This window comes from Homalodisca vitripennis, chromosome 5 (assembly GCF_021130785.1).
Source record: "Homalodisca vitripennis isolate AUS2020 chromosome 5, UT_GWSS_2.1, whole genome shotgun sequence".
Classification (NCBI taxonomy): Eukaryota; Metazoa; Arthropoda; class Insecta; order Hemiptera; family Cicadellidae; genus Homalodisca; species Homalodisca vitripennis.
The window spans coordinates 163,661,612-163,675,061 of record NC_060211.1 but is presented as its reverse complement, the minus strand read 5'-3'; the positions used below and the strand labels follow the sequence as shown (position 1 = coordinate 163,675,061).

The following is a 13,450-nucleotide window of genomic DNA, read 5'->3' as shown; positions in this document are numbered from 1 at the left end:
TATAACAATTACAAATGTCCACAACCCTGTTATCCTTAATCATCCATCAATTAAAAAATCTGTAAAATCCATTCTTTAGTTTTGTTAGAATAATAAAAGCAATTATTGAATTACAAGAACATTTAAGTTGTATCTAACAACTGCAGTTTACATAAATTTATTATTTCAATATTATTTGTAATATTATAAAGCAATTAAGTAAGAGAGGATTAATTATTCCTTCTTATTTAGAAAAATGTAATTAAAAAGCAGTACCACGAAATTTGCTCAAAATCTTTTTTCACTGCAGTTTTGTTTATATCTTAATTGTTTTTTATACAATACAGTTTCTTATCGCTTATTATATAGCAAAAACTGTTGTTGATTAAATCTTTCAATTTTAAATTGTAGCCTACAGTTGTTGGACAAATAGTTATAGCACAGACTTTGTACTTATTATATTAGCACAGATTGTATTTATATTTTTTGTTTTTGTAATATTATGATAATTTTTAAACCCTGTGGTTTCTTCTGTAATTTCTAATTTCAACATGACAAAACCAAAAATAAGAAAAAATTAAAGGGTAAGATATGTCTAATGCATTATATTTTGTTGCTCGTTTTTGCATGTGCATTTGCATGTTGGTGTGTTATTTTTAGTTTTTTTTCTTTTCATTGTTAGGCAATTCTGAATTTTTTTAAACACATGATTTAACCTTAACACCTTCAAGTTGCTAATAACTGTTAAAGCTTACATGTTTATGTGCTGAATAAAATAAAACAATATTAGTGTGCAGCTAACATAAATTAAAAAGATAAGTAAGATTAAAAGTAAAAAAGATAGATTGCCTTGTATTTTGTATTAATTATCCACAGCACATAAGAATGAAGAATTAAATTATTTTAATACTGTTACTATAAAAATTACAAGGTATAAAGTAAAGATGCCTGTGCATTTGAAAACGTTATCTTTATTTAACGAATACTCTAAAAGCATTTTAACTCCACATAAAAAATACTAAAATAATTTTATTTTCTTAGAATTTGGAAAAGTTCACAAACATATATGTTAATCAGCCATATTGGGTCGCAACTTTTTTAGGATATGGAATACCTTTTAAATACCCATTCTAATCAGCCAAATCGGAACCCCGATTTTTTTAAAACATGGAATAATTCCCTATATTTTAATCCTATGTTTAAATGTTGATCTTTCTTAAGTGTTATCCTAATTTTTACAGTTTCTTTCCTTCTTTAATTTCTTAACCACACTCATCTCTTTGAATCATTCCTCCAGTGTAAAATAGCTGGTATTAGATTCAGGGCAACTGCAATAGCTCAATTTTGCTACTAGATTTCACTACAATGGTAGTGACTACAAATTGTAAATATAGGACACACCATACAGTACTTTGAGGGCAACTGCAATAGCTCAATTTTGCTACTAGATTTCACTACAATGGTAGTGACTGTACAAATTGTAAATATAGGACACACCATACATTGAGGGCAACTGCAATAGCTCAATTTTGCTACTAGATTTCACTACAATGGTAGTGACTGTACAAATTATTGTAATTATAGGACACATCATACATTCAGGGCAACTGCAATAGCTCAATTTTGCCACTAGATTTCACTACAATGGTAGTGACTAACAAATTGTAAATATAGGACACACCATACATTCAGGGCAACTGCAATAGCTCAATTTTGCTACTAGATTTCACTACAATGGTAGTGACTGTACAAATTATTGTAAATATAGGACACATCATACATTCAGGGCAACTGCAATAGCTCAATTTTGCCACTAGATTTCACTACAATGGTAGTGACTAACAAATTGTAAATATAGGACACACCATACATTCAGGGCAACTGCAATAGCTCAATTTTGCTACTAGATTTCACTACAATGGTAGTGACTACAAATTGTAAATATAGGACACACCATACATTGAGGGCAACTGCAATAGCTCAATTTTGCTACTAGATTTACTACAATGGTAGTGACTGTACACATTGTAAATATAGGACACACCATACATACTATGTGTAAAAATTCTCAAAAACGGACCAGATAGTTGAATTTGGACTTCCCAATTATAAATTTCATTATATCAGAGGCCGAAAAAATTTCGATAGTATGCAAATTTTAAATAATGATGTTTAATTGTCAGAAAGATGGTTCTCCATTTAACCAGTAGTCTGACTGGTGATCTTGAAATATTAAATTAAATTTTAGCCAAAGGCGCAGACCATTTGTAGAGCTCTCGAACCATGGCCAAAACAACCTGAAAGCAACTGAAACAGAAAATATGGGGTCTTAAAACAAGCTGAGTGTATGCAATTAAACAGTTATGACACTGTCCCAGTCCTTATAAATTTAACAAGAACATTAAACAGAAAATAAAGGACAGTAAAACTCTGGCAGTAGCAACTTTTATTGTTAGAACTAACAAACATGCCTATGTAATAAAAATGGTGCACTGAAAGTCTTAGACATATGTTTACATATATTATACATATAATGTAAAATTAAACAGTATATCAATATGAAACATTAAACAGTTAATATTAAAAGAACAAGTGTTTATGTTATTGTGTTTTATTACTTTTACTTTCTATTATAAGTTCAGGATTTGAGGATTTAATTTAAGTGGTAGATTTATTAGCACATATAGGTTAGACTCTAGACAGTCAAAATTTCTCAAATGGAATAAAAGTTCATTTGTCTTGATTGTTGTATTATAGTCTAATGCACTCTAATAGTTGTTTAATTTGTTTTTGCACCATAAATATTACTTTTATATGTTCTGTATTTAATCGTTAAGGAACTGTTTGTAGGGTTTGAATGTTTATGTGGTAATAATCTCGGTACTATGAATTTCAGAAATGTTGTTTTGATGAAAATTAGATGAAAAAGAAATGCTCTGCAATTTCCAATCCTATACAATTATCAGGGTGAATCAAATGTTAACCAGACTTCTCTTATCAAGGCTCCATTGGTGAAATGAGTGGTGCAATGTCTTTAAATGCCAAATTTTTTCACCAACTGATTGTGCAGTTGGCTGAAAAAAAACGCTTTCATAGACCCAAGTCCATGACTGACACAAAAATTAGCAAGACCCGTCTTTCTGCAGGAAAAGTTTTTGCTACAGTTTTTATAGAACTGTGGAGGTGTACTGCTCATAGAATTCCTCCATTAACAGTGCACAATTAATGTATACTGCAGCCAAGTGCTTGATGCCATGAATCTGGCATATCTGCAAAAATGTCTATTCAAAGTACAATTTGGTTTATGACGTTTGACCACTCACAGCTGCATTATCTCAATAAAAATTGCTCATATTCATTGATAAACACTTAAATATGAAACCCATAGTCCCGATCCCAAAGATGCAAGGAAGAATGGGGAGGTCACCACTTATGACGATGGAAAAGGGATGGAAATTTTCATTCACAATTTGTTATAGATAGTACCAGCTTTTACTCTTTGATGATGGCATTAAAAATTGTTGATTCAGTGGAAAAAAATAAGTCAATAAATAGAGGAACAAAGGAGAAACATTAGTTGTGCTCAAAATTTTATTTGCTCTATCAATAGATGATCTATAAAATGCAGTTAATATTTGATTCACTCTCATAATAAAATACATAAAAACCTATCGATGATTAATAACGTGATAATTTCAATATATTTCTTCTCCAATTTGTGTAAATGGCAATAGCCAAATTTAATTGCAATAAGAATTGATGACAATGGGCATCACCACAGAGTCATTAAACTTTTATTGTTATGATTTGTGTTTATTTTGTATTTGTTTCTTTTCTGTGACACGTTCAATAACAATTAGGGCATTAAATAATAACATAAAAGGTTTTAAAGGGATTTAAGAGATTTAAATGTTCATTAGATTTGTAGGAGTAGTCTAATTTAATTCGAAAAAGAATTGAATGAACAAAAAGTACTCGCTCAAACAGATTTCTTGTAGGGCAAGCGAATTGATAGATCCAATTATTCATGTCCCAGTGGAGCGAGTACTTTTTGTCCACCTATTCTTATGTAATCATGTACATATTCGCTTCAACAGGTCTAACATCAGTAAAAAAACATATTAAATTATTTATCTGTTGTAAAAAACTTAATATAAAATATTTGTTTTGTAAATTTAAATTCATCAAAAATAAAAACCTTCACACCCTTATAAAAAAAGTATAACTCATATTTTTTAGGCTCTTTGGTTTTATATTGATAGGCAGATTTTGGAAGTGAGTATAGTAATTATTTCTATTAATAATTAAAAGGCGATTATAAAATTAAAATGATTTAATAATCAACAAAAAACAAAAAAAATTATGTTTCTCTACAGAAAGTACATATTTTAACTAATTTTCTACACAATTGTTGATGCATTTATCTGTTGCATAGGAAGCTTTTAAGAATCCTCTTCACGTAAGCCACTAATGGAGATACCCATTGAATAACTGCATTATTCTCATTCTCTCAGTTCCAAAAGAAGAGCACTTAAAGGGAAGAAATAATGTGGTAGTCACTAAGGTTTATGCAATTTTCCAAGACATACTATCACTGATTTTGATCCTAGATGGCGTTACTGATGTGTTGACAAGCATTGTCATAAAGTAAGACTATTACACAACTAATTTGTTTAGGTTAGGTTAATTTTTGTCAAACTATATAATTTAAGATTAGGGTATGGGATTCTTATATAGTAAATTAATAATTTTCAACGTGAATTTTTAGGTTGGGCTTGGCTATTTAAGTTAGCTTATGGTACATTAGATTAGGTAAGATTATGGAAATTTGCATCTTAATACAAATGATTGAGGCAGGTATTTTTTGTTACTAGTAATCAAGGTGTTAACTACATATATTTACACAGTCAAGGTTATTTATTTTCTTTTTTTAAAGCCATGTTACTTGTTTGTTACGAGAGCATTTTTTTTAAAGTTGAGTGAGTAGTCTTACAAGAACTACCTTTTCAATAATGTTTCAAGCTGTATATAGGAGTGACATGGGTCGATAGTTGGCTGGATCATTTTTCTTACCGTGTTTGTATTTGGGGTATATTTAGCAATTTAGAGGGAAAGATGCCTAGGTTAACGGGCCTGTTACAGATAGCTAAAATTTGATTCAGAAGAGTTTTTAACAGACTTGATGATTCTTGGAGATATATCATCAGTAACAGCTGATGATTTTGGTTCATTTCATTGCATTAAATGATTGCTTTTAGTTTCACCTTTGAAAAATTCTATCTTAAACATCTAAGTTCAAACCCGGTGTTGTCAAGTGGTGTCTTGCTCATGTCACATCACTAGTACCAACGATGCCACTGTGGCATCAAGTACAAGGGTATTTTTAAGCTGCCGAATATTTACTATCTACTTGTAAATTATATTATTGCTATATTAAATAATTTTTTATAGATGTCTAAGAATACCAAATCGATCTTGGTTTCTGAAAATCTTCCTCGAAGTATTGATTATTTTCTTATTAGTTTACTCATTCCTGTTAGTCTCTTACATGTTTTTATTACTATTAGCTTTCTCAGATTCCCGGTATTTTCTCAAATGTTTCACTATTATTATCTTGGAGATAAGTGAGTTTGAGGTAGAACATAATTAGTATCGATGATATGGTGGCGTCATATTATTTTTTTGAAAAGGTAACTTTTTTCTACAAATATGATGTTATTTAGCAATTTTATTACTGTATACACCTGTATGTGCTATATTCAGATTTTCAGAGTAAATATTTAATCAGTGTGACTTGTATCCACACTGTTAGTATTTACAACATGGTGATGTCAGAATTCTGTATATATATAAACTTGTATTTTAGTGCTCAAGTTCACTTAAGTTTTTAGATTTCAGGTGCTATATTCTGATAAGACTGGGATTGAATGTGTTAAACTACACATATACAAAAGGATAATATAAATAAATATAAAAGCATTATAAAATAGTAACAAACTTTAATGCAAGGAAAATAAAAGTAACACATTAAGAAAAAAAACAAAGACGATAAACGTCATACCTACATACCGTATTTGAGAAAGCTCCTCCATTGTAATAAATTAATCTGTTATTTTTTCAATTTTTTAAGATTTTCATTCCTTATTATATATAGTAACTGGTTTTCTGCCTATTGATTTTATTCCCATGCAAATTGTTTATTCTTATATCTTTTTACTAATCTACTCGTATCTCTTTGTATTTAATCCATACATTGTTAGAATTACTAGCTCTTCAAAAATACTTTTCACTCACTTTTTTTAGGTTGAGCAAAATTAATAATTAGACCTGGAAGATATACTTAGTGTAGCAACAAACAAAACAATTCCAAAAGATAAATATGACTTTATTAGAAAATATACTAATTCGAGTTATTTAAGTTGTACAAACCAGGCACTACTTCCCACACCTCCTATTGATGCTTATTTCAAATTTTTATCTATTATTATCATTAAAAATTGTGTCATTTTAATTTCAAACATATTAATATTATCAATGCATATCCTAGTATTCAATTTTTTTCATATTTTTATTAGTAGTTTTACATAATAATATTATTAAATTTCATATGGTTGTAAAAGAAGACATTTCAATCAATGCTAAGTTTCTTATCTCTCAAGATTTTTTCATTAGCATAGAAACATATTGGAATACAAATAATTTTACCTTACTTCAGTACCATATTAAATAGTTCTTTGAGGTAAAATACATATATAAAAGAGTTTCCAAAATCCACCCTTTTGTAACTCCATATTTTATTAATAGCATTTTCAATGATTATTATTTTTTCTGTTTGGTGTTGAATTTATTGTATAATCAAAGATAGTATTTAAAATAATTAAAAAGTCCATTATAAATGCGTATGTTACTCAAAGTTTTAATTAATGCATTGTGACAGATGCTGTCAAAGGATCTATTCAGGTCTATGAATATTTCTCTAACTTTTTCCCTTTGGCTATGGATTTAGCAATACTATTCAATAAATCTATTCTTAGAGTCAAGGTAGGTTTTCCATGCCCTAAATTCATACTGCTCATTATCTAACGTATTATTTTTCTTACATAAAAATTGATTACAAACTACTTTTTAAAGAACTTGAATATGCGTTAATATAATAATAAGTAATATTATATCTCTTGAATTGCTTTATTTAAATGTTGGTTTAGTTACTGCTATATGCAAAAATGAGTTAGAATAGAACAATTTATTACATGACCCAGCAATTTCAAAATAAAACTTGTCACCCTTTTTAAAACTGTCACTAGAATGTGATCAATACTTTGATATAAGTTTTTTTTTTTTATTTGTTATCGGCAAGCTTAACATTGCTATTGATATATTCTCAAGTGGAGGTGTCAAGTTGGGAAAAAGTAAAGCATTCATTTAATCAAGAATAAAATGAAATGTATAAATGAAAAAAATATTTTAAACTCACAAACTTCATTACATTTACATTAGATTGTATTGTTACATTTTATACATTTTTAAACTTATAGATTAATAATGCTCTAAGTTAATTTTATAACATTGGAGAAAATATTTATTTTATATCATTCTTATTTTTTTACTTTTTGTTTTTTTTTTTAATTGTTTACTTTTAGTATGAGTTACTTAACTTAATAACAACAATTGTTTCCTCATCTGCAAGCTGATTTGTCTTCATTCAGTATTCATTCTGCCATCAAAATGTAGAGCAACCACCGAACAAAAGCTAAATTTTCTGAGGTCTAAAATATTATAATTTTTTTTTACTGATGAAAATTTACTGTACTTTTTGTTTATTCTACTATCAGTCATAGTACAATTGCATTTTCTGTTCTCTTGAATTTTAGCGTGGATACAATCTAGTTTTTCCTGAGTAAGAACACTAAACAACAATCCTAAACATTCGTCATTTTGTAACCAACTACGATCATTTTGGAATCCTAAGTACCAACAGACAGTTTTACATCTTATTTGTTTTACCCTAAAATGGTTTAAGCATTCTACATAATGTGGTAGCTTGATGTACATTAAAATCTTTAAAAAATCATACACTGAAAATGCTTTTACGGTTTATCTTAATACCTTCCCACTGTGTCCATTCAGATCAATTATAAGCCCATTACATAGTTAGGTACCAAGTCACATTTTTATATTAAAACCACTGGATGTTTATATTAAAACAGTATTGTAACAGTTTTGCTCCTGACCCTCATCTCCCAGGTGGCAAGGACTATTAGTTGTTGTAATGCTTATTAGTGTATATTCAGGATTACCTTTGTACTAAAACCAACGCTGTGGGCTATTACAGAAAGCTAAACTAATACAGGGCTTCTAAGATTTATCTCCAAGTCTCTTTACAAACTAAGTCTCTTTAAAAACGTATTGGCACTAAAATTGTATTCAATCTAGGTTTTTCTCATTTGCTCCACTTATGTAAGAGTCTTTATATAACATGCTACTGTATTAGTTTGACAAACATCACACAAGATTCAGTGACATATTCTTATTCTGTAGCTTATGAATTCTTGTAATGTGATTGCTTCCGAGACTTTGATCCCACACGAAACAAAAATTTAGTTCATTTCTCAATTCACGCTCTTACATTTGGTTGGATGGGAATTTTCAGAGTAAATTAAAAAAAAATTGTTAAGAGACCAGTGTTTTCGAAAATTCTGTAGAGAAATTATATCCTAAATGATTCATTCTTTACCTGTTTTGTTAGTAATATTTATTGATGGGGAGTAGAGTGAAGAAAACAGAGAATACTCTATTAACCTCTCTAATTGTGCAAACTTCTTATGCGAGATAAGAATGTAGCCAGGAAAATAATTTGGGGTGGGTCCAGACAATTGGTATTTATTTTCCTGTAGTGAATAGAGAGTAAGGCTCCATTTTGTTCCTTAAGAAGTTCTTAACCTGTTTCTTTGTTGAGAACAATCTTTCAGCAATACATATCAGTAATACCGAATTATTTAAATAATAATAATCGTTTACTAAAAAAGTAATTGAAAATTGGGGGGTTTAGTCCCCTTGGATCCCCTCGCTGGCTACGTCCTTGATGTGAGATAGGTGGAGGAACTGAGTGATTCTGTTAGTGTTGCACCTGAAACTCTGGTGGTTGTCTCATTCCATGACTAAAACCCAAATTGTTTCAGTAAACCTTAGTTGTAATTCTCCAAGCTCAGAGAGTGGCATATGAGACTTTAATTTCTAACTTTGTCTTTTTAATAAAACTATATTTTATGTAAATTCAGTCAACATGACAGGATAAATGTTATTAAGAACTCAACACACTGACTAACTTACTATTTGAGATGTGTAGACAAATTTATTAGCTCCTACATTGAACTTTTGAGACAGGACAGCCCCTTTTTCTGGTCATTCTTTCAACGTGTGAAATTTGCTAATCTCTCAACGCTAGCATGCCTTGAGTATTGTGATTTTTCACTGTCATGGACTAAGAGATCCCTTATTAGTCATAACAAGTCTTTGTCTCTCTCCAACCATCCTTGGTCCATGGATTACATCAACAGCAGATTCTAACGATATCTAAATTACAGTTTTATACTTTAATTTTCATGCTCTTGTTCATGTTAGGAATCAGTAACCAACTATACGGGAAACAATATTAAAAAGTTTGAGTCATACCTTTCCTGTGGTGTAAAAGAGTGGTGTAACATATATTTTAGAAAATCACTAATGTTTGTTAATATTTATACAGTATTTAAAGTTTTGGATTGGTCAGAATATGGGCAGATATGGGAGTGCTAGCTAAGCGTACACATCATTTCATGGGATTTTTACTTTTAATTAGTTTATTACAAAAAAGAGTGTATATTTTTACTATGATGTATTTACATTTATCTGGTCATATGCTCCTAAGACTCAAGTGATGGGTTTGCAATGTATCAGATTCATAAATGCGGAATGTTATTGATATTCAGCTATAATATTAATTCATATTATTAAATCCTTTCTTGTTTTAATTGGTTTTTTTCAGTTCTGTAAAACTATTTGTTTATCTAAAAACATTAAATTATAAAGTTAATAATTAAAAACATATCCTTGAGTTTCCTTTGCAAACAAATCACAACAAGATTAGTCACAGTGTATTGAAGTGGTAGATTTCCTAACGTAACAATAAATTATACTCTGGCCTGGTCCATGAAGAATAAAGGGTTTTATTACATATGCAACCACTTTACTGAATTCAAGAAAATAAGTCCAAATACAATGTGTTTATAAAATAGTGAACGTGACAGTTAAATGTATACAATTATACTAAAATCACTATTTCGCTACAGTATTATATTAAATTCATGTTACGTTTAAATCCATTTTCTGTAGTCTTTCTTGTAGTTAACAAGTTCAATTACATTAAAGCAATTAGAAAAGGAATTTCTGTACACCATAGTAACAGATGAAAACTCAGAGCAGCCAAGTAAGCTACCGATATATTAGGCGACGGGATTTCAAGTCGACCAGCAGTCAGATTGCGGGTGACCAAATTGCCTGAATATCCGTCAATATTTGGGGGCCGTTTTAATCAGATTGCCAGCAATCTCAAGGTCATTCATCTTGAGATCGCTCGACATAACCAGGCGATCCACCAAATTGCCGTTAATCTGGAGATCACTTTGTAACCAGATTTCTGATTGTCTGGCATCAAGTGATCATCATGAGTGAAATCCTAGATCTGTGCAAGCGCACCACAGTTTCAGAGTAGCTACAAGGCTCTCTTCAGTGCTTATCAGCTGCATTAGGCAAGAGACTTGTCTCTTAATGAAGAGCTCCATCAAACTAAGAAGTTGACAAAAATTACCTTCAGTCATTCTAAGATAGTTCATTAAGTTTTCTGAGATTTTCTGTCTTGATGTTCTTAAAATTTCAGCGTTACTAAACTTTTCCTGTTCTCAAACAAATTTTTCCACCAAAACGACTTCTGCCTTTTCTTCTTTTTTTGTCCACTGCTAAACAATGAATTAGTACCAACATAACGGCAACTGTCTCTTCATCATCAATGCTGCTTGATCAAGAACCAGCAGATTGCCAAATGAGAGATTATTCGGAAAAAAGATACCTTTCACCTTTCGACCAGCAACATGCTATGATCGATAAGCAATCACGTCTCCTAATGTATGGGTAGTGTAAGGGTTGTGCGGCCTACTGTAGGAGCTCGTGTAGTGATAAGGGTCTACAATCCTGTAGGGGCCATAATTTTTGCTGAACAGAATTTAGTTATTAGTTTTGTTATGGGATTAAATTAATATTGGAACAGTAGGTCTTCAATGTGGCTATTTATTAAGACGAATTTTATTAAGTTCCTATTTAAGACATCCTTAAAAAATGGTGTAACATTATTCTTATTTTAAATATAAGGTCCATGTGGCACAATTTTGTTGTTTTTGGTTCCGTTATAGATTGTTTTAAATTGGTAGTTTCTACTCACTTTTAGATGCAGAAAAGACTTTAGGAAGTTTAGTTAAATATTTATTTTATAGCAAAATAAAATCTTACAAAAAACTTGGTTTTTAAAATATCTAAGCTATTATATCCAAAATTGTTTTTATTAATGATATTTTTATCTAAAAATGTAGAACGAGATACATTTAATGAGTTTATCCCCTCGACCTCAAGTGTGTTTTAAGGCATTTAAATTTAGTCAGAATGTTGTTTTGTTTCTTGGCGTTGGTAACAATAACTATTTACTTACAAAAACTAAGAACATTTCAGATATATGAAGAAATGCCTATAGTTTAATACTACATCCAGGTATTAAATTAACTTTTACACATTTTTAAGTTTCATAAATGTTTATTTAAAAAAAATTATAACATCATTTTTCCATCTTTTCAGTTTATACTGGGCACTTTATTTTGCACTTTTGGGCTCTAGTACTGTAATATTAGACTATTTCAAAAAGTGAAAAAACTTTTAGTTTAAAAATTAAATAATTTATATTTGTATAGACATGTGTTTCAAATAATTTCAACTTTATTTGAAATTATATCCAATATTTGAAATATTTAGATATTTGCTAATTATTACACATATTTTCAATTTTGACCTTTGATGACTAAATATTTAAACTTTTTCAACATTAAATTGCAATATCAGATTCAGTGAGAAGTGTAATTTAACTTTGTACTTTAATGGTATATGTTTTAAAGCATTTAATTTCTTCCAAAAAATGCTGAGGTTTTATATAAGCTTAATGATCAGAGAATACAAGTTTATAACCAGAAACACGTTATTATTTTTTGATCTTTTCAAAGTTATATACCAACTAGCTGTTTCCCGCGGCTTTGCACGCTTTTCGTAAGCTTTGCCCGTGTATGTGAACTTCTGGTTTAATTGAATTATATTTCCAACGCCGGTGTAGAGTTTTCGTTGTTGCCACGATCAAGAAAATCTATTTATGTTTATAGCCATTGTTAATGTACCTGTACTTTGTTATAAAGTGGTCTACTTTACACTCAAGCTTTAAGTTCAATCAGAAATGTATCTTAAAGACAAATATACATAATAACTTAGCGCCTTCAAATAGTGTTTGGTTATGTAATATACGTAACTGTCTCGTAATTGCAGTTTATAGTGTGCAGGCGCTTTGAAACCTTTTATCTTTTGCAGCGCCGCTTGGTGGTGAGTTACATCAATGGGCTTCTCACGTATAAACCTTCTCTGTGGAAAAATATGTATACATACACATTTTTATAATGCTCGGTCTTATAGTTTGCGATTCTATAAAGGACATACACACAAACATTCATTTATATATCAATTCAATTTTACTTTAATGGAAAAAGTATTAACAATTTTTTCTCAAAAAAGTTTTAATCCTATGATACATCAAATTCTATAATAAGAAATCTTTCATTCAGTTCCCGTTTACAAAGTCTACATATTTAAAAATGTATACCTGGTCTTTTGAGTTCAATTTAAACATTAATGTCCTTCCTTTATCCCATTAGAAACCAATTGAAACTCATTGATTCTTCCAAATATTTCCTCAAAATAAGAAATGAACTTTAAATTAATTAAATTTTAAAATTAGTTTAATTAATTAATTAATTTTAAATCTATCTCTATAAGAACGTTTTCAAAAATTTTATTTGATGAGTCATATCATTCAGATTAAACTATAATTAAATATTTTATTAAAAGTCCACTGCTCTAAACTATTTCCAGGATAAGGATCTATAAAAAAAGTTTACAATCACCAAATGTTATATGATTATTTAAGAGGTAACTGTCCATTATGCCTTCCTTCAGAAATAAATCAATGAAAATTATGTTATTTTAGTCTTATTTTTTTCATTTCTATTTTTAAAATTGATATCTTGAGGATGAAAAACATAAAAAATCAGACTGTCACAACATAAAAACATCAATAGCCATGTCATGTTCAACATAAATAGTCATCTATTACAACACCACATTTACTCTA

At 29.6% G+C, this 13,450-nt stretch overlaps 1 protein-coding gene across 10 annotated transcripts in view; it reads left to right on the top strand.

The window, feature by feature from the left end:
• The window catches only part of LOC124363097 (peripheral plasma membrane protein CASK), a 522,470-nt gene that overhangs the window by 461,992 nt on the left and 47,028 nt on the right, over nucleotides 1-13,450 (top strand). The window lies entirely within an intron of this gene.